We start from the raw sequence: 27888 nt of genomic DNA, 5'->3' as shown, positions 1-27888 counted from the left end.
TTATCATGGAAGATGTTTTGTGAAGGTAAAAGTTCCTCCGTGTTCAGTAGCATATATTCTGGGCTACCATAAAACTGAGATCTCCGGCCTTAAAGCATTAGGTGAACTCAAAATTGGAGGACAGAATGGATTTCTTTTTCTTCTTAGAAATGCCACAGTCTGGTACTACTACTGAATAGTACACAGCCAGTGACTTCCCAGAATGTGTGAAGGATGCCAGGTCGCTTCATTTTTTTTTTTTAATTTCTTTTAAAATTATGTGCATGTGTACATTTACCTGAGGGCAGAAGAGTTTCAGTTCCCCAGGGTTGGAGTTGCAGGACATTTTGGTAAACTCCTGATGGAGGTGCTGGGACCTGAATCAGGCCCTCTGGAAGAGCAGACAGTGCTCTTAGCTGCTGAGCTATCTCTCCAGCCCCACACTATTTCTTTGTGGACGTTTAGCTCTTGTCCTTGGTAAATGTGAAGAAAATGAGCTTGTGTAGCAAGGATTGAAACCAATAGCTCACGTGACTTGAAATTTTACTGATAGCTGACACGTTGAGAACTAAAGTTGGCCGGTCTATTTTTGTTTTTGCTTTGTCTCCTGTATCCAAGACTGGCCTTGAACATCTAATCTTCCTGTTCCCATCCTCACAAGTGCTCTGAACCTCCCTCCCTTTTTGTTTTTCTGAGACAGTGTCTCAGTGTAATGGTCCTGGCTGCCCTGGAACTCGCTTTGTAGACCAGGCTGGCCTGGAACTCAGATCTGCCTGCCTCTGCCTCCTGAGTGCTGGGATTAAAGGTGTGCTACCATGCCCAGCTGCCTCTTTTTAAAAAACAGCTTTTCACTATGTAGGCCTGGCTGGCCTTGAACTCACTAAGGACGGCTTTCCTTTGCCTCTGAGTGCTGGTATTGAAGATATAATCCATCACAAAAGCCCTAAATCGTATTTCTGGAGTTATGGACTTGATGGTAATAGTGTTTTTTTCACCGTATTCTTTTTTGGCAGTATTTTCCTTTTTAGACATTAATTGTTAGCATCAAAATTTTGTTCTCAAAATGTTTGAAAAGTAGAAACAGATATGAAAGCTTTGAATAGTTAGTAAGCCACTAGGATTTTAAATACAGAAAATCAGGTTGGATGTTTTTAGTGTGTGGGGGTGTTGCAGTCTGAATGCTGTGTAGGAGTCTATCTTGGTAAGCAGTAGGCAAACACAGACTTCTTTTAGTTTATTGTTGTGGACTTTCACGGTTCACAATGACATACTATTGCTATTTCCATTAGGATTAACTTTTACAGAAATAATGGATGAAATTATTCTGAAAAAAATTATACCTGAAAAAATTGATTTTTTTTTTTCCAGTGAGAATTACTTGGGTATAGAAACTGGTTCAGGATCTTTTTTTTGTTTTGTTTTGTTTTTTAATTTTAGCCTTTTGTTTTGAAACTGGAGGAGTGAAAAGCCTTTTCAAAAGCTCCTATCCAGCTTTCCTTGTTATTTCTCTTTTACACAGCCTTACACAAATTTAGAAATTAGGAAATTAGAACCAGTCTATAAGATGGCCTTGAATTTTGACATAATGTTTATTCAGTCTAGATTCCCATTGTACTTGGTAGTCATGTCTCTGGGATGTGCTTCCTCCCATGCTGGGTCTCATCGACCATGATGTGTACCAACTCATTCAATGGGCTTTCGCTTTCTTTTCACCTGCTGTGTTCCTCGGATCAGATGAGGCAGAGTGTTGGTGCGGGAACATGAGGTGCATGCTTGCCCTCTGTGGCTTTACTGCTCGGATCAGATGAGGCAGAGTGTTGGTTCAGGAACAGGAGGTGCATGCTTGCCCTGTGGCTTTACTGCTGAGTTGTTAAGTATCCTATTACTTGTCCTACTGTATTTTGATTTCAGTGCCTTTGGCATCCTTGCTGCATCAGGGCATTTTAACTTTTATTCTTCATCTTTTGTTGCTGTTGTTGACTAATTGCAGTTTTTGCTGTAAATGGATAAAGATACTAAAGGAATTGATGTAAATGTAATTAATGAAACAAGACTATTATTACACATTGTCTTTTTTTCACTTTCTCTGCGTGTATTCATATAATGTATAACCCAGGCTCCTAGGATAAAAAAAAAATATAGAAGAGGTGCTTTATCTTAAAGTAATATATATTTCCAAGTCTCCTGACATCCTAAGGACAAAGCCAATAAATTTATACTAAAAAAATCATGCAGACATAGGAGCTGTTGGAGAGGGAAAAGGTAGGCTAATCATAAAAGTCACAGTTGGGTAACTTGATCCAAAATGACTTTCAATTACTTGGGTGGGTCCGATAGCCAGTTTTTATTGTTTTTTTGGGGGGGGGTTTGAGACAGTGTTTCTCTGTGTAACAGCCTTGACTGGCCTGGAACTCACTTTGTAGACCAGGCTGGTTTTGAACTCAAAGAGATCTTCCTGCCTCTCCCTCCCAAGTGCTCAGATCAAATGTGTGTGCTACCACTACCTGGAAAAACACTCTTTCATTTAAAAGAGTCAGACAAATTTAAGTATGTTTGTGTTTTGCCTTTCCTTTGACGTTGCCTTTTACTATTGGTCGGTAGAATTTAACAGTTTGTGATTGCTTTTGGCCTTTCATTTTGTAGTAAGTTGACTGCTGTAAATATATCTCATGTTTTGGATTATTTATCTCTTTTCTTTTAATAGAACCTGGCATTTACATCTAGTGGTCTGACTTCAGTCCCAGTAACATTTTGGACAGTAACTTGTTCAAAAGGATGAGAAAATATAATGGGATTTTGTTAGGTGTTGAGGGGGCTTTGTTTTTTGGTAGGTGGTTTGTTTTGAGTTGGAGTCTATTTAGCCTGACTGGTTTGGCACTTGGTAGGTAGCCCCGTCTGGTCTCACCTTCTGTCTCAACTCTGATACTTTGGATAAAGTCGTTTCCATTGGAATTAAAGCTGAACTATGTGCTGTCTACCTGTATGTTAGCCAGGAAACCCAGTGCTCACTTTCTTACTGTTTCAGCAAGCTTCGTTTGGAAAGCATTTACTGAATTACATATTCAGAGTGCCACACACTTTTCTCGGGGCTGGAAAGACAGAGATAGTGCTTTTTTTTTTTTTTTTAAATACTCTTTTCTTCTGACAGCCAACCACGACTGTTTGTCCAATGGACAGAGGAATCTGTGGGAAGTTCATTTTCAGATAGAAGTTCTTTTGAACCAGTAAGAATCAGTGATAAAGTACATAAGGCAGGCTACTAACTCGTTTCTGTTTTATTTTATTTTATTTTATAAATTGCACATTTTTAAGCAATGGTTTAAAATGCTTGGTCCAAGTCTTTTCGGTCAAATCCCTCTCCTGGACTGGGAAAGACTGTGTGTGGTCCTAGCAGTAGGGAGGCAGAGGTAGGAAGATGAAGGCCATCCTGAGTTATATGAGGCCCTAGCTCAAAAACAACAGAAATCATGTAATTTTAGTTCACTGTTTAAAATTAACTAGGTATAGAAATGTTTAAAACGAATAAGCCCTATATATTCATTATTTAATAATTTCGTACTGAGGGCAAATTTCACAAATAACCTCATTTGACAGGCATTTCAACAGAGTTTCTCTTTCTTGGTGGTATGTGTGAATGTATATAATGCTAAGTGTATAACAATAAATAAGTAAGCATTTCTTTTTGATTTGACCATAGCTGGGTTTTTTGGGTTTGTGAGAGTCTTTAGAAGCGTAGATGGTTGCAGAGTACACTGACAACTTAGCCTGCTGGTGGAGACCTCTCGCCCCCATTTGCAGTCACATCACAGCACCGTGGGTCTTGTTGCCTTTGGTTTAAACTTTATTCTCTAGTGATCATGTTTGGTTCTTGCAGAATACTTAGTTTTCTCCCATTGGAGCAGCACATAGAGCAGCGGTTCTCAACCTGTGGGTCGCTACCCCTTTCGGGTCAAGCAGACCTTTCACCAGGGTGAAGGGTATCAGATATATCCTTCGTGTCAGGTATTTACATTACGATTCATACAGTAGCAAAATGACAGTTATGAAGTGGCAACGAAAAGTTTTATGCTTGGGGTCATCACAACATGAGGAACTATATTAAAGGGTTTCAGCATTAGGGTTGAGAACCACTGTCATGAGGAATGCTGTTGGAAAGCAGAGCGAGACAGTCTTCTGATGAGCTATAACATTGGTGCTCTTAACTCATGACCTTGTTTTGAAACTACGTTTGATAAAATCATCAAATCTAAATTTTTAACTTGTAGCACTTTAAAGAACACCAGGTTCCTTGAATGATTTCAAATTTTTATTTAGCATAATCTGTGTGTTTACTCATTGCCGAGTAAGTCTACTGAAGGCCTGATACTACAGGCAAAATAAAGAAGCATTCTGAATGGAATCTGACGTTGGGAAGTTTACAGATTGCTTGATTTCTTGAGCCAAGTCATACTGACCTTGCTTTGTAACCTAATGTAAAGGTTTACCGTTTTCTTTTCTTTGGCTTTGTTGTTTTGAAGCTAAGAAGGTGTATTCTGGAAGGTACAAAAAAATAAAGCTTTAGAGGTGGTTAGCTTAAAGTTCCTGCTGAAGTTGTAAACTTAACCTTAATGTTAAGCTGAGCAAGTTGGTTCTAAACTTAAAAAGATTGTTGTGTGTTTGTTCAAAAGGCCCTTTACCTTTTTCCAGTTCTCACCAAGCTGTGTGGTAGGATTGGTTATTATTTGACAATTGGAGAAATTTGGAAAAATCTCAACCTTTATGATTTCCAAATAATTTTCTAAAAAACATTTAAAATGTTTTTGATTGTTACAGTTAAATTTTACTTCGATTTCAGTAATGTAGAATTCTTAAATAATTTTCAGTTTATATTGAAATAGTATCACAAAAGAGGGTTTGCCCATAAAATTAGTTAGAAAAAGTTAGAGGGTTATTGTCCCGTAATGTTTGCTGCAATTTCTCTAGCACCTAGCTTGCGTTGCAGAGGTAGAAGGGGGTATGAGGCAGCTCTCTGACATTGCTGTCCTCATGAGTTACCAGGAAGGTGATGCATGTGAGTAAGCTGTGGGGTACCTTCTCTTATTCCTAGACCTACCTAACCTAGAAGTACGTTTGAGATATTCCACACTCAGGTCTTGGTTTTAACTCACACTCCTTTGCTGTCATCGTGCCTGGTCTCCCGCCCAGTGTAGTAACGGACAGCACTGTTTAGAGCTCACTGGTGCAGATGCAGCTGCTGGGCTCTAAGGGAGGACGGGGTTTTGCCACCTGACTCATGGAGTGCTCTGTGGTTGTTTATCCATGTGTCTTTCCTGGGTGGTAACTCTACCTTCTCTGTTACTTTCTTTTTTTTTTCATTTCTTTTAACTTTTAGAAAATTATAGGTTGGTTGGTTAAATTCATCACAGGTTTCTTTTTCCTGGGCCAGATTGTTTTATTTCTCATTTGTGCAGAGATTTGGATATGTTCCTAAGGAGAAGGGCTCAGCTTTCTCTTTATCTTCAGGCTTTTAAAATTCATTCTGAATGTTGTTAGATAATGGAGTAACCATTCCTTTTCAGCTTTGGTTTGTTTCCAAACTGGCTGCCAGAGCCAGGAGGAAGCGAAGGCAGTGTCACTAACTGTTGGTTACTACCTCCTTAATGCTGAGACTATACCCCTTGTTGGTTTGATAGAGAACAGGAGAGAGCACAGCCCTCGTTCCACTAACAGGTAAGGAGCCCTTGTGATCACCACCAGTCCACATGAGAGGGAAATAACTTAGTAGAAATCCCCCCTTTCATTTACCCAAAATATAATGTGCCCCAGAAGTAGGACACCTTGCTGACTAATCAGAGAGCAGGGACAAATGGCACCTTTATAGTCAGCGCAAGATCTTCAGATTCAACAGGAACTTATCACTCTGTACCACAAAGATGATTGGTTGTTTCCCCCAAGGCAATACTGTTAATCCCTATAACTTTAAGTGCCTGCCTGCCTGCCTGCCTGCCTCTCTGGTTCTCCTTTCAGTTTCTCCTTGATCAGATGCTATGTGCTTTAACTTTCCTACAGTAAAGCTATTTTCCAGGGTCTTCAGCATCACCTACTGTTTGCTATGCTTTGATGCTTTAATTCCTACATTATGGCCACTAATGATTTGTTCCTGGTTCCTCTTGGCTCCAAACAAAATGATCATGCATTTGAAAGCTTTTAAGTATCTGTTATCTATGAGCATTATCCTGCCCTCCAGTTCCAAAGATGAATGCTGGAAAAGAAACCCTTTTCAGTGATAATAGTCAGAGCTTTGATAAAACTCAAATTTAACCTTTTTTTTGGCCATAATATTGACCTATAGTGTGGATCAATCTCTCTGAAGTACTGGAATTTAAACGGTTAAATTGAACTTTTTAGATACTCCTGAAGTGTAGTATTCTGTTACTATGATTATTCTGTTTCTCCTTTCTGATCCATCTTCTTCTCTTTGATGGAAGCATTAACAGGGTCTTTGATGTATCTGAGGTTGACTGCCTTCTCCCTGTCCCTTTAAGACAATTATCTTATTTCCCATCATAATATATGATTTTTTTTTTTTTTTTTTTTTTTTTGCTTCTATCTTCTATTTGAAGTTGAGTGGTTTGTCACAGAGTATGTTATGGCTTAGACCAGTACGGGTCCCTTCTTAATAGCTACTAAGGTATTTATTAATCATTGTGGTAACAGACTTCTAAAATTCAAATTAAGATGGTACTCAAGAAAGTTTGTCCCAAGCTAGCTCCTTTTTGTCCTGAGGATAAGCCATTGCAAACTCAAAATGACCAGAGTATGTAATTTTTTAATAAGAATTTTTTCTTAAATCTATATTCAGCTCTATTCCAGTGCTTCTCTCCTCCCAGAGGTGCAAGGAGTGATCCTAGAGCCACAGATACAGCCAAGACCACGGAGAGCTTTTGACGTCAGGGGTCCACTTTCTCCACTGAACCCTTGGAGACAGAATATCCAGCTTCTGGAGAGAGTGGGAAAGGATAAGAAACAAGTGGGTGCTTTCCGTTGTTTACTTGGGTGTATGTAGAGTGGAGTGTCCTTATGTTGCCCATTTTATTCTGTTGGTAATCTCCTTGGCTCCTTACGAGAACCAGGTGGGACTGCAATCTTGGTTTTTCTGAGAATACTATGTAGTGCCCATTCAAAAGACAAACTAAAATTGATTTAATTTCTCTCCATATAATTAAATCAGTGGCTAATCTGGGGCACATACATTATTTGGTCTATGCCTGTGTAGTTCACAGGAATTTAAGAAAAGCAGTAACTTCCCGCTTTGGCCTTTATGGTAACAGTGGACTGGATAGAGTTCTCTTAGAGTCCAGAAATTGAAATTCCTGTCCTTCATCTTTGGGTGAGGTGAACATCTGTGATCTCCTAAGTTATACAGTTGAATGTCCAGGTGTCACCCTGCCCTGTAAGTGAGGACGTCTTGGTCTTTTCCTACTGTATATGTTAGGCCCCTCCCACTCAGTCTCTTAGGAGATGGAATGATTGTACTGTTGTGGCTTTACTGTCAAACGTAGGCTTCGTTCTTTAATAAAGTAAATATGAAGGAACATAAGTTCCAAGATTTAATGTTCCTGAAAGTTATATGTAATGCATTCCAAGTAGTCCCCTAGTCCCTAGGAGTGACTGGGGCATTGAGATGGTTCTTTCTTAGTCTCTTCGATGCCAGGGGTAGGGTGTGAGTCCAGGCAGTTCTCACCATCTACAGTGGGTAGAATGTGAAGTTGAAGTTGGTGCTTTGGCAAGTTTTCATTGTTTCCTTGGTGGCTTCCTTCTGTGACTCCAGGTATCTTGATAATGGGAGACCGGTTTATTTGTTCTCTAATTGCCCAGATTTCTTTCAACTGGTAAAACATCATACCTCTTCAGCAAAAGGAATTCTTCTAGCAGAGCCCTCCTGGATGATATGTGTCACACATGCCAGGACCTGCAGTGTGGAAGGCAGTGGTGAATGGACCCATGCATATGTCTAGAAGACACAAGGATGAGCAGCACCTGATCTTGTTGCTTATAAACTTCTTAAGAGTCACTCTGCTTTATTTTTGGTCTGAAAATGGAAAGGCTCAAAGTGAAGTAATCTTTTATATTAGAGTTCTATATGGCCGTAAAAATATTTCTTATTCTAAAGACTGAAATAGAGGAAGATTGAGAGTCTTGTCTTTCAGAGCAGCTCTCTGTATCTGTTTCACTTCAAAGACTTGTGGGACTGAAAACCAATTTAATTAAGTAGGCAACCCCCACTTTAAAAAGTAGCAGAAAAAATACAAAAAGCATGATAGGCCCTCTCTACCTCCTCCTCTTTGTTACCCAGTGCTAAGGGGACTAGCAAATAAAGGATGGACCCAGCTCTTCAAGAGTCTGTTAATGTTAAGATGTACTCTTAGCTCATCTCTTGTTGGTCCTGAGCCTTATCTTATTGTAATCTGTCAGACTATAACAAAGTCTAGAGCTGTCTCAGACCAATGGAATCCTGTCTGTGTTCCTACGTAGTAAGTGCCTGTTAGGTCTCCTCTGCACTGACGGCATATACACGTGGATGATGCAGAGCGTTGGTGTGGGACACAGCTAAACCACAGAGTTCTGAGCCTGCAGGTGGGAATGAAATCACCAGTTGACAGGAGCTATCAAAATGCTGGTTTCTTTGGTTATCTAGTAACTCTAGAAACCAGTCAGAGCTATTAAGGAAAACTCTTAACAGTCACCTGATGCTGCCAGTTCCTTTTAATTTGGAGTAAGTTTTATAAGAAGAGAAATTGTAGAGTTAATAATATAAAAACAACTGAGATGTTAGGCTCTCAAAGTATAATAGCTACATTTGCTAAAAATATAATCTGTTCTTAGTCTTTCTTGACTATAAGAACTATTTTTTCTTAGAAATTATAAATCATTTTTCAAAAGTATAATCCTTAAAAGTACATGTTAAAGATAATTTTGAATGGAAAATTTCCCCCACAGAACTCTGAATTCCCTTGAATGATTACAGTATTGTATTCCTGACTTAATAAAATACTTCATAAGTACATATAAACAAAAACCAAATTACCTGACATTTTAGTAAGAACTCAGGGAATTGAAAGTGACATTTGCCTAGAAATTTAGTTGCATTCTTTAAACTACTGTAGAAAAAATTTTATGGCCTGAGGTCATTAGCCTTTTGTCTCAGCACTGAAGACAGAAAGTGGTTTACGCTCGGTATCTCAAGCTTGAGTTAAGTTCACTCTGTTCTTAAGTATGCGAAAGAGATGTCAGTGCGGTTCCATTACCTCATGCACGGCAAGCTATTGGAAAGTGAAATTTTTTTGTATGTTACTGTGTACTGATTTGTTGGAAATTTTAATTTTGATGCATTTTCCTTTCAGATTTTAAAGAACAATTTCGTGTTACAATATGCAATCTTATATCATTTCCGTGTTTATTTTATGAATATTAATATAAGTTATTTTTCTAGAATGATTAATTGTGTAATATTTGTATTATGTGATCATTTGAAAACTAATAAATATTTTCTCCATGGAAAAATGCACTTACTGATAAATGGCTGATTTTTGTTTCAGGAATAGAAAGTGAAAATTGCAACCATATTTTAAAGTGTAATTTAATGTGTCTTTTGCTAAGTATTTCTGATTTATATTGTCTTCTGTCTTTTTTTGATAAAAAAATCCTCTAATTGTTAAGATTCTAGAGTCAGTATGGTAAATAACAGGAGTAATTTAGTCAAATTTCTGAGATTAAATTGATCAAAATATAACCCCTTACAAAATAGCATACATAAATAGTCATAAATAGTCCGCTCAGAGCAGAAACCATTTGAAAATGAAGGCCGATCGGAGAACTACCCAAGTCGTGAGTCATTCCCAAGAAAGGTGTTTTCTGTTTCCTGTTCGGCTTGAACAAATACCAGCTCCTGACTTCACAGTCTGTTGCTTTTAACCTTATCTAGACAGCGTGGATGATACACTCACTCACCTGAAGCTGGCCGCCAGAGCAGTCACCCCTTCATGTGCAGAGTCTGTCAGAATGAGGTTGCCTTTGGATGTGAAGTACAGTTCAGAGTGTGGACTCCAGCAGTTTAACATCACATAAGATGGAGCCCACACCAGAAATAAAGCTTGAGACTCGACAGCCAGGGACTTTGGGCCTCCCAAGGAAGCGATACTCTGAACAAAATGAGTGCTATAAATGGATATTTTAATTTGGAATAGCTCCTACTTTGGGGCAGGGGAAATGAAGCCAAGATTTTTTGGTTTTGTTCACCTGGTAAGTTTGGAAAAAATGAGTCGAAGTTTGTACTAAAGTGCAAAGTTCCTAATGCTGGGATTAAATTGTTGTAAGGTTCACAGCCCGGTTTCAGCGGAAGGCTGTGTTTTCTCTACACAATCTTTTCTATATGCATTGGAAACTTCAAAACCATTGTAAATCAGTGGTGAAACAAGAGCTTTACATGCTCCTTTCACATGAGCTCTTCCTTCAAATACAACATTGCACAGTGGGAATGTTCACCGCTATCTTCAGGATTCAGGCACGGGCTGTGGCTTCACCACCACTGGTGAGCTTAGCCATAGTGCAAACATGGTTTGATTTATTTTATTTTATTTTTTTCCTTTTCCTTTTTGTCTGATGAAATAAAGGTTGGGTTTTTGGTTTGTTTTTTTTTTTTTTTTTTGAGGGGGATGGATCCTTGGAGAGCTGCTTTTTTATGAAAAGTCACAAGCCAGTGACTGGAAAGTACTGACCTTCGAACTTACAAGCAGATGTGCGCACCTCTCATTTTCCTCTGCTCTGCCGAGCAGTGTGGGTGCTTGAATGCCCCAAGCAAGGTCTTTTTTCATTCAGTTATTTTTGTCACCTGTGAAGATTTCATATTAATTGGGTTCTAAATGTGAAAAATTCCTGTTTCAAAGTGGTCACACAGGTGCCCTGGAGTTTTTCCACTAATATATACAAATTAGATTGTTATGAGTGAAAGTTCTACAGAAGTTTGAAATGTGCCCTGGAGTTTTCAGACATTCTGGTGAAAGGGATTCTCAGCACAAGAGGTAAGGCACGGTACAGATAGAGGAACCTTCAGAATGCGGACAGTGCAGTGGCTGCAGGTGACGTAAGCCTGCCAGGTTGGCTGCTTTGCAGACAGGTAAAGAGGTAGGAAAGCAATCTGCCCAGAAACTTCCAGAGTACAGAAATAGACAAGCCACAAATTTGCTTTTACATGTTTGGGGTTTATTGAGAACTATGTCAGACATTGTGCCCTCTCTTATGCACACATAACCTCTAATCTCATAAGGTACAAAGGCAGCTTCTGCCTTTCCTCTGTTAGTGTTTATGGTCCATATTTAATGTAGTGGGTTTTATTTGAGACACCGTCTTCCTGTGTGACACAGGCTGTCCTCAGCTTGTGATCCTCCTGCCTCAGCCTCCTGAGGATATTACAGGTGTGTTTCACTGTTCCTGGCCTTTGGTGTAGGGTTTTGCATCCTGTGAGACTGTGAAGGTACCGCATCTGGCACGGGAGCATCGGTGTTCCTCCATTATTGCCTGGCTTCAGTCTGCCTGTGTCTTCCTGGTTCTCTTCACACTTACAGTTCAGAAAAATACTAAGTCTTTATTTTGGTTGATAAATTAAGGGGTTTTACAAGAATTCACTTAAAGTAACTTGGGAATCCTTTATTTCCAAGATTAAGAAATAATATCTAATATATAAAAATAACTGAAGGGAGAAAGTTACGCCGTTACATTCTTTAAGGACGGCTAAATAGGTTCAAAAATTTGAATGTTAGTACAGTACTTAGTATATCTGAGAGAAGTTAATTCTCAACTGTGGACGAGATGGGAAAACAGGTTAGACTTTTTCTTAAGCTCTCCAGTGTCATTGACTCATGAGGTACTATAGAAGACAACATGGTCTTACATTGCATTTGAGTTTTCTTAGGAATTCCAGCTTGTTGACATTTTGTTTCTACTTAAAAGGGTTTTTTTTTTTTTGTTCTACTTGAATGTAAAACAGAATAATTGCTGATAAAATCAGTCACCATTTCATGGTTCTGAGTTTAGAATAGTTTTGGAAAAAACTTCACCCAGAATTTGCTCCTGTATACTTTTTAAACTTGACCTTCAAATTGACCAATTTATCACCTCTTTACATGCTTCTTGATTGATATATAGAAACAGTGTGTATATATATATATAATTTCTAATTCCACACCATTGATAAATAATAAATGTGTGGAAGACTCGGCTACAGCTGGGACATAGGTGTCATATTACCAGGTCTTGTCCTGCTTCTGGATGACAAGACAGGTTTGGTCCTTTTCGTACACGGCAGTCTTTAAGGTGTCTTGCACATCCCTTGTCGGCTCTTAGCCCCCTTTCCACTAGATCAGCCCCTCCTTGGGAAGCATGTTTGAGAGTCTTAAGTATAGCTCTGAACATGATTTGTTTTTTCTCATTGTTTCTCAGTGTTTATCCCAGCACAGCATAGATGTGTCTGACTTTTAAAACCTGACCTTGCTTGTCCACAGGCTCCTCTTGTTACTTTGCTCTGACACTTAATTTCATTAGCTAAGACTTTCCTAAGCAGATAATGTTTATAGTGATGCACAAGGGAATTATTCTGTTTGTAAGAATCAGGTCAGTAGTCAAAGACTGTACAAGGTACATAATTTATTAAAAGAAGAAAGTTCAGGTGACAGCTAAGACCTTGGAAAATCAGATTACAAAGTATAATCTCCATTTAAGGTCTTTTTGGTTTGCTTGCTTAGTTCTGACATAAATAACTGAATTATGTATTAAATGACCTATATAATATAAAATGTTACTTTTCAGGGTGTCCTTGCAGACTTAAAGGTTAATCAGGCCTTTTGGAGCCAAACTGTTGTTACATCCCTGGCATTGAGAAGAAGATAGGCTTGTGTTTAGTAACAGAATTACAAGTGAGAAGCAGTGCTTCCCTGGGACAGTTTGGGAAGTGTACCAAAGCCCTGAAGATGGTGAAGAAGTAGCCGTGGAAACCTGAGCTCCAATGCAAATGCGGTCTTGTGCTTCATACTGAACCGGGTCCTGGTGCTCCACAGGGCAGCATCCTTGGAGCCTAACAGTATTTGTAGTTGCCAGTTAGAATAGTTTTCCACCAGAATACAAAAGTGACCTCCAGGAAGACACACGGCACTTACCGGTCTCGGGAGTACAAGTGGGTGCCCAGATCCACAGATGCTCAAGTGCCTTTTATAAAATGATAGATGTGTGTGTATCCACCCACATCGTCCCATGTGTTAGAGATTGTCTCTAGCTGATACACTGTCGGTGTTGAAACTCATTGATACTTAGGAATAACAACAGAACAGGACTGCACATGTACAGCGAGACACTGTTTGCCCTCTAGTGTTTTCAGTCTGAAGCCTTGGAGCCATGGGTACAGAGGAGGCCTGTATCCTACTTTAAAGGAGATAGAATTTTGGAGAAAACAAGAATACTGTTTAGGTACAAGTGATACCCTTTTTGGGTCCTTCACCTATGCTTAGCCAACAGTTCAGCTAACCTGTGAGAGTTAGTATTGCCATTTTATATGCCAAGCAACTCTGAGGTTACAAAATCTGTCCAAGAGCATACTGTCAGTGGGCAAAGGAGATGGCATTTGAAAGCAATCTGTTAATCTAAAGAATTCTAATGTCTTTGTTTACCAAAAATCTTTGTCCCCAAAAGGCCGATTCTCAGGGCAATTTTCACTTAGAACTGTAGTATCAGGTCTAAAAAGGATCGATTCACTTAGTGTGCACTTAGACATTCAAGAGCTATTTTGGAATGGTAGGAAAATGTACCAGACCGTGAAGTGGCCATCTCCTCTGTACTGCCCTTCCCATCTTCTATCAATGTGGCACACTTAAAACTGATGAACCAACTTGGGCACCTTGTTAACAGTCTGCGTTACTGCCCCTGCTGTGTCCCTTGCCCTATTGCACAATGTCACAGATGGACTGACAGCATCAGAAGAACTTCACTGCCTTAGGAGTCTCCTGGGCTCTCCTGCTCACGGTGTGACTGGGTCCTATGGTAAGCCTTGTTCAGCTCCATCCTACACAAACTGCCAGACTGTTCCCAGGCAGGCACTTAACTGACTGGGCTAGCCCCCAACCCAGGAAAGATTTTATCTATACTGAGAGTTTTTGCCTTCACCAGCAGTAACTGTTGTGCAGCCCCACCTAGGTGGTGTCTGATTCTGGCTGTTTTAGGGGTGCGGTAGTATCTCACTGTTTCAGTTCATAGTTTCCTAGAAATATTCCATAAGGTCCCTTTCATCTCTGTTAGCTTCTTTGGTCTTAGGTATCCAAAGGGCTTTTGCCTGCTGGAAAGTCAGCTAATTGATTTTGACAAGTGTCTGGTGTGTTTTGCATACCAGTCCTTCATCAGATTTATGTTTGGCAAAATTTATTTCTTGTTCTGTGACTTGTCTTCAGTCGCTTTGATGATGTTATTTGCAAAGGGGTGTTTTCTTTTTATTTATTTTAAGGAAAGTCCATCCTGACACTTTCCTTCAATGAGTCATGATTTGGTAGTGTTGTAAATTTTGTTGCAAATCTGCTCATGTAGATTTTTTCCCCTGGGTATCTCCCCAGAGTTTGGCATTTTACAAATGTGAGGCTTTTCTCCCTAAGTGTCCCTTGTTGCTGTCCTTGGTTTCTTCTTTGGCGTGCTGCTTTGTCCTGGTGCTTTGGTACCACCTTCCTCTCAATACTGAAGCTTTAGGGAAGATTGGGAGCCATGGTGGTGCTAGGGTTTGCTTATCTGCAGCCTTGTGCTATTTTCCATTTTTGGCTTTTCCAGGCCAGGCCTTGTAATCCTTCAAATTTCGTAGTCTCCACCCACAGAATAACCTGAAGAATTTGATTGGCTGTGTTGGATCTAGTGTCAATTTGGGATGAGCTCATATCCTAAATAGCTTCAGTCTCCCATCCATGAAGATGGGACCTATCTCCGTTTTCATTTTTCATTGGCACTTTTTTAGTCTTTGCCCAGATCTTATATGAGATTCAATTCCCATTTTAGAAAGCGAGACAAGGTCTTGTTAGGTAGCTCAGACTAGCCTCAAATTCATCCTTCTGCTGTAGCCTCTTCAGGTCCTTGATAGATGTGTACCGTCCATTTTTACTTTGTTTTAATGTAACAGTGAAGCAATTTCTTTAAAAAAAATTTCAGTGGCTCATTGCTTGAAGTGCTGCTGTCTTGTCATATTCTCTCATTCTGCAGTCTTGCTGCAGTGACTTGCAGAGTTGAGCCCCCTCCCCCCTTGTTCTCAGGGACTTTCAACATGTGGAGTGGTATCTGGGGACAAAGACAAGTGTGATTTGTTCCTCTTGAATCTACCTTTCTTTTCTTTTACCCATTGCCCTAGTTAAGACTTCCATCTGATGCTGGATAAGTGGGAGAGATGTCCTTGTCTTATCTCAGTGTTAGGGAAGGCCTTATGAGGTTAGCTGTAGGGTTTGTAGGCACTCTTAGTGATTAACTTCCTCCCCATTCCAGTTTCACCGGTGCTTTTAATCCCGAGTTGATGTTGTCTTGACAAATGCATAAGAAGCATTTGTTAAAGGGGCTGGAGAGATGACTTAGGGGTTTAGTGCACTTGCTACTCTTCAGAGGAACCAAGTTTGGGTTCCAGCACGTATTTTAGGGGGCTTAGAACTGTCTCTTAACTCCAGCTCTAGGGGACCAAATGCCCTCTTATGGTCTCCAAGGGCTCCCACATACTTGTTACACATACACAGAGGCACAGATTAAAAAAACCGTAAAAAGCACATCTTTGAAATAATGAATACCTGTTCTGTGACTGATTTTTCTGCTGTTTCTTTTTCCCATTAGTTCTCTTCATTGGCGTCCGAGTTGAGCCAGCCTTGCATACATCAGATGGCAATAAATCTCATTTGCCATGGGTTATAGTTCCTTTATGTGTTGTCAGATTTCATTTGTCAGGGATTTTTGCCTCATTCGTGGTAATTTCCCTTTCTTGTGTTGCCTGTGTTTTAGATACTGGTGTCATGCTTAGCAGTTTCTACCTGTTTCATCTTTCTGAAGAGACTGCGTGAGTACACGTGGGCACACCACACATGTCCATGAGCCAAACAAACGGTAGAGAATATTGTTCCTTAAATATTTGGTTGGGTTCAGATGTACAGTTTTCAGTATCTAGTGCTTGCTTCTGTTTGGGAAAGTTACTAATTACTGTCTTCATTTCTTCAGTAGGTACAGGTCTGTGCATTTAGAAACATTTCCCCTATGTGTTAGTATGTTGTGTCATTTGATCTATTTCATCTAAGTTGCCAAAGGAATAGCTTACCAATGCTCTCTGTCCTTTTCGTGTCTGTGGGATCACGTGGTCTCAGGTGTGTTGTTAGTGTGTTTTCTCGTCCCTTGTTGGTAACTATGGACAGCGATCAGTTCATCGATCTAAGAACTAGACTTGGGTTTTGTTGATTTTCTTGATTTTGGGTTGTTGGATTTCTGATCAAAAAATTTTACCTGCCTTTTGCTTTAGGTTTACCTTACTTTTCTGTATCTAGTTTTCTAAGATGGAAGTTTAGATTATTGAGTCTTTTTTCACATGATCATTCAGCACTATAAATTTCCGCAGGTTTTATTCTTGTTGCGCTGATCCCCAGGTCTTGATGAATTGGTTGAAAAATTTTTTAAAAAGATTTCTTTATTACGTATCCAGTGTTCTGCCTGCATGTATACCTGCACGCCATAAGAGGGCACCAGATCTCAATATTGATGGTGTGATCCACTATGGGGTTGCTGGGAATTGAACTCAATGCTCTTAATCTCTGAGCCATCTTTCCATCCCAGTTTGAAATATTTTTGAGAAGTTTTGTTTATATTGATGTGTGTTCAGAGAACGGCTTTGTGGGGTTGGTGTTCTGGGTCCACCTCAGATCACCAGGTTTGTCCAGTTGGAGTCTTGACATGCCGAGTCATCCTGCCAGCCCCTAGTTTGAAACAGGTTTTCTTGAGACCACTTCTTTGCCCTTTGAATTCATGTTGAGCTGACTGGAAGTTATTGGTGAGTGTTACCGCGCTTTAGCTTAATTTCATCAAAGAAAACATTTGAATTCTTCTGCGTGCGTTGCATGTTTTACTGCTCAGAATGTATGTGGGCTGGGTGGATGTACCACGCTATGGAGGAATGTCAGTTCTTACTCTGGGTGGAGTGGCCTGTAGCTGTCATTTCGGTCCTGCCGGTTGATGGTGCTGTTAGGTTGTGTCTCTCTGACAGGTTTACTAGTGACTTATTCATGTAAGTCTTCCATGGTAATAGAGGATTTGCTTGTTTTTTCTAATACTTCTATCAGCTTTTCCTCAAGTATTCTCGTGTTTTTAGTCAGGCACAGATATGCTACAGATGTTTGCATCTTAGACCGTGACCTTTTTAATCAGTGATATTTATCTATATCTTGACGCTTTTCTGTTCTCAAACCCACTTCGAAGTGGATACAACTACTTCCACATTCTCAGATTTTCTTTTTAAAAAGATTTTTTTTTTTTTTATGTGTATGTGAGAGTCTGTGTGTGGTTTGGGCATGTGGATGCAGGTGCCTAAGCTGGATCTTGAGGCAGTTTTGAGTCACCTGACTTGGGTGGTAGGAGCCAAACTAGGGTTTTTTGGAAGAACAGTGAGTTTTTAACCACTGAGGCAGCTCTCTAGCCCTTAAAGTTCCTTTTGTAATAGGATGGTTGGCCTTAAGCTCACTGTGTAGTCATTGGTGACCTTGATCTTGTGCTACCATACTTGGTCTATGTGGAATTGGGACACAAACTCAGGGCTTTGTGTGTGATCAGCAAGCCCTCTGCCAACTGAGCTACGTCCCCAGCTTCCCAATTTCTTTTGATTAGTGTGAGCATGGTATTATACTATCTTTTCTCTACTTTAAAAAGAAAATTATTGCTTTGTGTTATGTGTGTTTCTGAGCATAGGCGCACATCTTGGGGCATGTTTGGAAATCAGAGGACAGTGTTCAGGCATCAGCTCTCCCCTGTTATTTTTGTCCAGCTGCATGCATTAGGCTAAGTAGCTACTCTTGAACTGGGCATTTCTGTCTCTACCTGCCACCCCGTCGTGGGGATGCTGGGACTGCATCCAGCTCACTCAGAGGGGCCTTTTACCCTATCTCTCCAGCCCCACCCTTCCTTCCCCCTGCCTTCTGTGTAGGAGCTCACTTTGTAGTCCCAGGCTAGCCTCGAACTCAAGATCGCTGGTACTACAAGTATACACTGCTATGCCTCCCTCTTACCGCTCAATTCCTAGTCTGTGCATGCTTTTGAATTCAAAATGTCTTGTAGATCGCACATATTTGGATCTTCGTACTTGTTTTCCTGAGAGCATTTGACCTTGAGGGGGGCTTACTTACACAGCACTTGCAATGATGGCTGAAATAACTTTATTTTTTTTTTATGTTCTTTCAACATTACTCTGCCACCCCCTTCTTTTGTAGCAATCAAACGTTTTATGAAATTCTACGTATCTTTTCTCCTAGCCTAATCCTTCCAGGTGTTAGTCCTTGAATTTACAGTTCTGTGGATGGCAACTCCACCTCAGGTAACTAACTGACTCTTCACATCCTGAGCCTGCAACTGCCTTATCGTGGATGGCACGCCATCTTTTGTTCACTTTTCCATAGTGGTGCCGTCTCCATTTCACAAAGACTTAGACCAGCTGAGAACTGTAGAAATAACTTTCATTGTCTTACTGTCTCTAAGCTCTCCTTTCTCTGTGGAGATGTTTGTCACTCTCCTTTTCCAGGGATTTTTCACATTCCCAGGCACGTCTTTTTGTGGCCATTTCTCCGTCTCTTGTCTGCCAAAGAGTTGTTTGACTTTCCAAGGGCAGTTTGGCTGGACACAGATTCGTGAGTTCCTACTTTCTGTTCAGCCTCTTAAAGAATAATTCACAGCAGTCACCCTGTTCATGTGGCCCCTGGAGAAATATCTGCCATTCTCAGTTTAGTATCTTCAGCCTTTTTGCAGGATCACGGAAGCATACATCAGCGAGTTAGTGTTAGAATCGAGCTACACTGTGTGGGTTGAGCCCATGCTGGCTGGCATCTGGACATACCCTGTCCCCTCTCGGTTGCAATAAGGAACATTCATTGAGTGGGGAGGCTATTCTGGGGACTTAGCTGTGATGGTTTCCCTTCTCCAGAAGCCTGTATTTTGTATGTTCTTTACCACCAGAACCTGGACGTGTTTCTGCCATTAACGATCATGTAGGTGTGAGTTCCCCACAGGGCTGTACCAGGGTTTTTTCTCTCCTAGTCCCCACTAGCTACTCTCTCGTGCCCTGGTCTGCACCAGCTGTGAAGGTAGGCAGCGGTTGCCGCTTCTGCGTTTGCCTGTTTGACTTGGTCGAGCTGGGAACCCAGAGTCAGAGCCCTGGTTGAACTTGGCTTGACTCTCTTTGGGCCCCAGCGTGTAGGAGAGCTGCTTCGCCTTGGCACATCACCACCGTGACTGAACTTATTTACCTTTCCTGAGCATCCTCCCTCTATCCCGTGCACCTTTCCAAGAGCACGAGAGAGGCTGAGCTGCTGTCCTCCCCCTCCTCCTCTTTCCAGAGCTCCAATCCTTGTTCTCTGCACTTCAGCTCTGACTCTTGAATCTTGGTAAGGGACTTTTTTTGGCTTTGATATTTTTTCTTTCTTCTATTATCAGATTGCCCTCTCTGATAGATATTTGCTATGAGTATCTTTTTTAAAAACTATGTATTTTTAATTTTTTTTAACTCTCTCCCTCTCCCCGCCCCTTTGTGTGTGTGTGTGTGTGCGCGCGCACACGTGTGCACTAGTGAAGCGCCTCACTGATAGATATTTGCTATGAGTATCTTTTTTAAAAACTATGTATTTTTAATTTTTTTTAACTCTCTCCCTCTCCCCGCCCCTTTGTGTGTGTGTGTGTGTGCGCGCGCACACGTGTGCACTAGTGAAGCGCCTCATGGAGGCCAGAAGGGGTCGTGGAGCTGGAGTTACAGACAGTATCAACCATCCGCTGTGGGTGCTGCATTCTGCTCTGCAAGAGCAGTCTGCACTTGTGCCACACCATCTCTCCAGGCCCACAAGTGTCTTTGTTATGCCTTCATACACCACTTTTTAATAAGGCAGACGTATTTAGCCTGAGAGAGTTAGGAAATGAGTGGAAACCACAAGGCGCTAATAACTCTGACAGTGCCCCTTGGAGAGAACGTCTCATGTAAATTGTTGAGTCTGATTGGCGGTTCCGTCTGTGGTTGGGACCACGTGGTGATACAAAGCAGCTCACCTTATAGTGGACTTGAAGCAGAAAGTCATGCGCCATCTAAAGAAAAGAAACCAGTGCGACTTTTCCCTCTCCACCAATGTCTGCAGTCTCTGTTTGTGCTGTCACAGTTTTTCAGATTCTGTTTCCTCTTTAGTGTGTTCCATCCTGGCTGTAGCTTCCTGCACCACTGACCGCTCTTGTTAAAGTCATCAAGGCTCCGTGGCCCCCAGCCCACCCCATGCCAAACGCAGGAGAAAACAGCCTGCTCCTAATCTGTGTCTGACCTTGTACTAGCATACCCCTGTGCTGAATGACCACTTCTCCCTTCTGAGGTGCACGTTCTTAGCTTCTGTAGCTGTATTTTCTCCCCAACTCTTACTAGTGTCTTTCCGGTTATCCTTGTTTTCCCACCCCGTCTAGAGTGTGCTTCAGCTCACCCCATGGTTTTCTCTGTTCTCTTTGCATCTATAATGGCTTTACCCAATCTGGTGGTTTCCTTCTGCTAGCCATCCACCAGTTTTTAATCTCCTGCCCTTCTCAGATCTTCACTCAGGAAAAGGTGATGTCTAGCTAGCCTTTGGCTGTTTTCTGGAAGTCTGCCTCATGTCAGAGTAGCTCCTAAGCCCTTCTCTGCTGTTGCTCTGTTACTCTCTTGACTGAGGTTGCACATTTGTTACAGTTGGTGAAGCAGTTCTGTACACAGACAAATCAGTTGTGTGAAAAAGTTGAAAATACATGTCAGTCACCCCGCTGTGACTCTGACTCCCACTGGTCACCTTACTGTCTCTAGTCTCTAGTTTTGTCTGGCTTGAGTGTCCCAGAGGGGCAGACTGGCTGTTTTTATGCCCATAAGGCTGCTGACTGCGTTTTGTGGCAGATAATCTCCTTTCTATCATGCCATGGTTTGTTTGTGTATTGGGTGGCATCTTCGTTGTTCCCGGTTTGAGGATGATAAGACTAAAACCTGCATGAATATTCATGTCCTGCTTGCTTTTTGTGGCCCCAAGTCTCAATTCGTGTGGGGAAGTACCCATTCTTGACTTTACTCTATAGCACAATCTACCACCATCTTGTAAAGTGGCCATTTTCCACATGTCCAGCCTGATTTGTCTATACATACTTGGGGGTGAAGAGTGAGGACTAAGAAACGGACAGGAGACAGCAGATGAATCAGGCAGGCATCCGGTGAGTATGGCAATCCGCCCACGTTTATTTCTTATAGCCCTTATGTACCCCAGTCCAAATGGGGAGAAGGCAGGAGACTTGCGGAAGCCCACACCATTTCTTTCTGCGTTCTTGCCAGCTGTGGCCTCCAGTTCTGTCGCTTCACGTCGTCACCATCACCTGGCAGGGCCAATGTGCGATCCTGTCAGCTCGGGCTGTCATGCCTTTAGCCATTTTAATCTGCAGTTCCTGGTCCATACTGGAATCTCTGTCAAAGTCTTGTCTTCCTCTCTTTGGTGAGATATTTATAACTTTTTAAATAAGTTGTTTTCTTAGAGACTACCTGATGGCTGATAATTTTCTCCCATCCTGTGGCTTGTTCTTTCATTCACTCTGCAGAGCCTGGTAGAAGAAAGGGGTTTAAGTTTAATGAGCTGTGCCTCATCAGCCTTTTCTTTAATGCACCATGAGTTTGGTTGTTTCTATTAAAATAACAAAAAAACTAGTTTCCAAATTCAAGGGTCCCAGCATTGTCAGTATTGCCTGACTTCCTAAAGCCCAGAATGTTGTCGGGCTTATCTTTGCCTGTCATTTATGTCTAATAACTTAGCTTGAAGATGGTTTATATGTGTGTGTGTGTATGTATGTAAGTATGTATACATATTATATATATATATGTTATATGTATGTGTGTGTGTTTCTGCCTGTCTGTATGTGCACCCTGTGCTTGTAGTTCCCTGTGGAGTCTAGAAGGCTTCAGACTCCATGGACCTGTAGCTAGAGGTGATTATGCGCTGCCCCATGTGGGTGCTGGGAACTGAACTTGGGTTCTTTGCAAGAGTAGCAAGTGCTCTTAACCATTGGGCCACCTCTCCAGCTTGAAAAAGTTTTCTCTAGAACTGTGACTCCCCTCTTCTCTCCAGTTACTGGTATACACACGTATGTATATACACATGTATGTATATATGTGTATGTACATATATGTGTGTGTGTGTGTAATCTGGGTGTTTTCCTTTTCAAGACTCTTGGCATCTTAAGAAAGTGATTGGCACTTTTTAATATTTCCACTTTACAAGTTTTCTAGATAGAACTGAAAACCTAGACTTGTTTCTTTCTTTCTTTTTTTTTTTTTTTTTTAAGTTTTTCGAGACAGGGTTTCTCTGTGGTTTTGGAGCCTGTCCTGGAACTAGCTCTTGTAGACCAGGCTGGTCTCGAACTCACAGAGATCCACCTGCCTCTGCCTCCCAAGTGCTGGGATTAAAGGCGTGCGCCACCACCGCCCGGCCCTAGACTTGTTTCTAACAGAAAGGAAAGTATCCAAACTAGGTTGGTGGGTTTGGCTGTCGTGTGTCAACTGTAGACTGGGATGGTTGTTACCTTGCAAGCCGGTAAGTCATTTTTGATGAAAAGCCTTGTACGTTCGGGTGAGCCTGTGAGTCCCACATGCTTCCCTGACTCACTCTCCCTCCCCCTAGTGCTTTTGATTTAGAAATAAGATCACTGTGGTATTTGTATTTTCTCTGCTCTGCTCCAGCCCTGGGGGTGACAGTGGAGAGTCGCTGCAGTTACAGCTGTACAGTTCCCAAAGAAACTTAAAAACTCCTTTGGGCCTTTAGGGCGACCTTCTTGCTAGGAACCTGCATGACAGAATCTCTTGGTAGTCTCACGTTTAATAATTTGGAGTCAATCCCTTCAGCCTTTTCCAATCACTTGAAATACACATGGCGTGAGTCGTGGTTTTGACGTCATCTACATTGTAGCTCTTTTGTTTTTCTTGCTTGAATTGTCTTGCTGTGTGCAGCAGTTTTGTGACAATTGTGAGTTTGATGTGTTAACCCCCCCCCCACACACAGACACAACTGAATAATATATATTTCTAGAGCACAAACTGTGTTCTAAGTGATAATCTTGTCTGCAAGGCGTCCCTGGGAGAGCACAGTGTGGGTTGAAGTCTAGTACTGTCCCGTGTTCAGGCACGGACAAGTTTATTTTAGGAAAAAAAAGATCTATAAAAGTGGTTAATAGGTCTCTGATCCTTTCCAGCCTTTTGGAAAACTTTTAAATACATCTTTTTTTTTCTTACTAAAGTTAGAGAGAGATGCATTTATTTTTACACTGAGGAAAATTTCTGTGCAAAATAGGTTGTTACATGTTTTCTAAAATTTCTAATCACAAGACAGTTTTCCCTAAGTACTTGTTAGGGAAATGGAAATATCTTAAGTATGTACTTCCCCAGATTTGAAGTTTCCCAGCCCAGCTTCCGCCAGCGTTTACCTGTCGCTTGTCTCTTTTTCCATGGAAAATGTGAGTGTGATAATAAGGGACTTGTTTTTCATCAGTTTTGTTTTGTTTTTTGTTTCCTTTTTTGGTTTCTCAAGACAGGGTTTCTCTGCGTACCCCTGGCTGGCCTGGAGCTCACTCTGTAGACCAGACTGGCCTTGAACTCACAGAGACGTCCACCACCCCTGCCTTCCACGTACTGGGAATTAAGGCGTGGGCCACCACACCTGGTCTTTCATCAGTATTTTAATAACAGTCCTGTGGTGATCGGGTTTTCTCATATGAGCTAATAGCCCAGCTAGCATTCCCTTCTCGGATGACTCTGTATCCAGTAGGATGCGGTTTATGCCCATTTTCTAATTAGCATACCCCTCCACGCTCCAGCTCAGCTCCATTGCCCTCCGTGGATGAACGAGCTGGGTAGCACGGCTTTGTGTTTAGATTGTCGTCTTCACCCACTCCACTGAAAAGGTCAAGTTATTCAAAGATTATGCACGATGAATTATGTCCCTTGAGAGCTCTATTAAAAATGTACAGGTTTATGTAAATTAAACTCAGTCTTCCAGTGAAAAATTAGATGCTACTTATTGGATGTACTTCGGGCATCACTTTCATGTTTTTAATTTTGGGGGGGGGGGGCGTTTTGTTTTTCAAGACGGTTTCTCTGTAGCTTTGGAGCCTATCCTGGAACTAGCTCTGGTAGACCAGGCTGGCCTCGAACTCACAGAGATCTGCCTGCCTCTGCCTCCTGAGTGCTGGGATTAAAGGCATGTGCCACCACTGCCCAGCCTCATGTTTTTAATTGTTAGAGAACCAGATTTGTTCCCTAGATTCATTTTTACGGCTTTGTGTGTGTGTGTGTGTGTGTGTGTGTGTGTGTGTGTGTGTGTGAGTGAGTGACTTGGATGTTTGCTTTTTTTCTTTTTTTTAAGCTCACCACCCATATTGTCTGAGCAGACATCAGGGACTTTCTCTTGTCACTCTGACATCTCAGTACAAAACAGAGACAAATGGCATTTTTAAACACTCATATATAACGTTTCAATTAAGATAATTTTATGAGGGATTCCAAGGTGAGCTTGAGTCAGCACTTTTATGGCGTTTACAACTCCCAGTTTGCTAATGAGCAGGCCGAGGAGGTGGCCGCTATGTTTGTGGCCCTCCAAGTTCGGTGTCACCGAGCATGCGCCTCAGCTCTCCAAGGTTTATGTTGAGTACATTTCTCTGCTCCGACTTCAGTTTGCTCTTCCTCCCAATCTGAAAATTTTAAGTTTCCATCATCTTAAGAGATAAAACCCTAGCCCAGAGAGAGCTCAGTAGGTGCAGCCAAGCCTGCTGACCTGTGCTCCATCCCTAGTACACGTGGCGGAAGGAGAGAACCGGTTCCTGGAACTTGTCCTCTGACCTCCTCACATTTGCCCTTAGAAATAAGGGTCTAAAGAATTTTTTTCTTTAAAGAAATAAAAGCCTAATATGAATGGGTTCATAAAACAATTTAAAATTCTAATTTTGACTTTTGAGTATTCAGATGAGGTTTTAAGAATTACCCCTTTGGTGTGTTTAATACGAATCCCTAATTGATGCATATCTTGTAAAGCATCTATTCTTAAAGATCTCTTGTAATAAGATACTAGAGGAGCACTTACCCCCGAACTGTTGAAGCATTTTCTTTACAAAGAGGTTAGATTCAGCATGCTGTAAAGATTTATGCTGTGTAAGAGAAAAACCTATAGCCTGGCTTTTATTAATTTATTATTATTTTTAATTATTTTTACGTGCATTAGTGTTTTGTCTGCGGGTATGTCTGCATGGGTGTCAGCTCCCCTGGAACTGGAGTTACAGGCAGGTGAGTGGCCATGTGGGTGCTGGGAATTGAACTCTGGTCCTTTGGAAGAGCAACCTGTGCTCTTAACTGCTGAGTCATCTCTCCAGGCCCTAGCCCTGTCTTTTACATCACAGTCATTTCAAGTTATTTACACTACAGGACTGGTGAACTATAGAAGAGAGGAACTTTCAACTCCGCCCTCTCACTTAAAATGTCCTCAAGATTCCTCTGTTTAAAGGTCTCCCGCATGTATGTGTACAGATCTGTGCCTGTCAAACACGTGATGGCTTCCTGGACCGTGGCACCCGTCTCTGGCTTCTCTGCTCAGTGACTTGTATGTGGCTCAGAGAGACACTTGTACTTACAGTGGCCCTCCGTAAGGTTTCAGGGAATAACTTCAGGTTAAAGTGGAAGTTACGGGTACACAGTGTTTCTGTAAAAGGAGGAGTTGTTAGTGAGTTTCTATCAGTAAAAGTTGTCCCCATCACTTACATACACACTGTTTAGTCTATTTTAAAAACAACGTAGCAAATGCCAAAGGCCGTGCTATCTAGAAATAGGTCTTAGTTTTCCATTTGGCCCTTTTTGCAGCCTGCCTTAGTGCGCCTGCCCCCTCCACCCCCACCGCCTTGGCTTGGGGGCGGTTACAGGTTGCAGGATCACATGCAGGTCCTTGTACCTTCGGTATAGCCCACCTTCTGTGTCTCAGTTGTCAGTGTTTCTGGGAACGCTTCGTCTTTGTTTACTGGTAAGCAGTTGCGTTTTAGTGTCAGTGGGATGTTTTGTATAAATAAACACAAGTTTCCCCACAGTGTTAGTACTGTTTAGCACCGTACTGAAAATGCTAAGCTAACTGCATTGAGTCTTGTGTGGCTTTAGTCGAGCGCGTCTGTATAACTTGGATGTTCAGCTTGTAGGGCTTGTTGATTGTGATGCTCGTAGCATCTGAAGACTGGGCTTAGGACAGAGTATCATTTCATTAGCCAGGCAATATGTGTTTCCTATAGAATGCTTGACGGTTTGACTTCCTTGTTGCTTTCATTAGCTGATGAGATGAACAGGGAACTGGGGCCTGGTGTGTTCCTTTAACATTTCCCGGCCTGGCCTTAGTGACCCTGACCCTGTGTCGCTGCTTCCTCATTAACACCTCCGTCAGTTGCCCACCGAGTGTGAGCCAGGAAAGTTGTGTATTTATGCATCACACCTACCAGAAAGGGCTCCTGGAGATCCTACACCCTGGTGAGGCCACCGGGGGAACCAGCTTGGACAGGACATGCAGTACTGACGTCAGGAGACCAGACAAAGGATGGCCCAAGATGGCAGTGCCGGTTTGTGCCGGTTTTTGTATTAATAGCACAGCGTTATTTATTTTTCTTTATTTCTTTTGTCCTTTTGATTATATTTCCCCCCTCGGAAAAATAAAGCTTACGGACCGCAACCTCAGCCTGGCAGCTAAACTGGCTAAACCTAGGCAAACACACTTTGTATGTCAGTCTCGGGGGCTTCTTGTGACCTGTCTTTGAACATCCCTGTGAAGTTAACTGAACTTGAACTGTAAATGATTTGGTGGATGTAGGAGGATGTCCACATTCCTGCTTTATATCAGAAGAGTAGGAAGCTGGGTCATTTACTGTGCTGACATAGAAGGAAAGTGTCTGTCGGCTCCTCCCAGCCTGCAGCAGCAAGTGCAGCGCTCCGCACCAGGCATGTCGCTCTGTTCTAGGTGGCTGGGATCTTGGCAACATTTGGGGTTTTCTTTCATACAGTCCTTCAAAGTCAGAATGATTTGTATATCAAAATTAATTCGAGCCTTACTCGTCCATAATGTTTGCTATCATCTTAATGCCATGATTTAAAAAATATAAACAAATCCAAAAACAGAGTCAAATAACTCTCTTTGAATTATACAATATCAGGTAAATGTTAAAAGCAAGTACTGTGTATATCCTCGTTAGGGTCTGTAGTTACGCCTCTACATAAAAATGAATCAGGCAGCTTGTTTTCACTTTGTCCTTTTTAAAATTTTTTTGAATGTTTTGTTTGTTTGTTTGTTTTGCTTTTTATTTTTCAAGACAGGGTTTCCCTATGTAATAACCCTGACTGTTCTGGAACTTGCTTTGTAGGCCAGACTGGCCTCTGACTCAGAGATTCACCTGCCTCTGGCTCCCAAGTGCTAGGATTAAAGGGACGCCACCACTGCTCCTAGCTCTTTAATGTTGTCCCTTTTGAGGGGACACCTGGAATCTAATGGGAAGAGCTGTTTGTAAATTAATATAGAACCCAGTTGTCTCCGCTTTGACAGAGGCGATTTTGTTGTTGTTTTGTCTTTGTGTTTTGTGAGA

The 27888-nt window shown here is 41.6% G+C and overlaps 1 protein-coding gene and 1 long non-coding RNA gene across 4 annotated transcripts in view; both read left to right on the top strand.

The window, feature by feature from the left end:
- The window catches only part of Tsc22d1 (TSC22 domain family member 1), a 101239-nt gene that overhangs the window by 17439 nt on the left and 55912 nt on the right, over positions 1-27888 (top strand). The window lies entirely within an intron of this gene.
- On the top strand, positions 5285-9408 carry LOC130884753 (uncharacterized). Of its 2 annotated transcripts, none has more exons than XR_009058107.1 (3): positions 5285-5688; positions 6821-6988; positions 7837-9408. It is a non-coding gene; the product is annotated as an uncharacterized LOC130884753 (long non-coding RNA). The 2 variants fall into 2 exon arrangements; XR_009058106.1 differs by having other exon boundaries at positions 7790-9408.

The sequence above is a fragment of the Chionomys nivalis genome, chromosome 12, assembly GCF_950005125.1.
Source record: "Chionomys nivalis chromosome 12, mChiNiv1.1, whole genome shotgun sequence".
Taxonomy (NCBI): domain Eukaryota; kingdom Metazoa; phylum Chordata; class Mammalia; order Rodentia; family Cricetidae; genus Chionomys; species Chionomys nivalis.
Note: the sequence above shows the minus strand (reverse complement) of the source record. Positions and strands in the feature narration are given on the sequence as shown.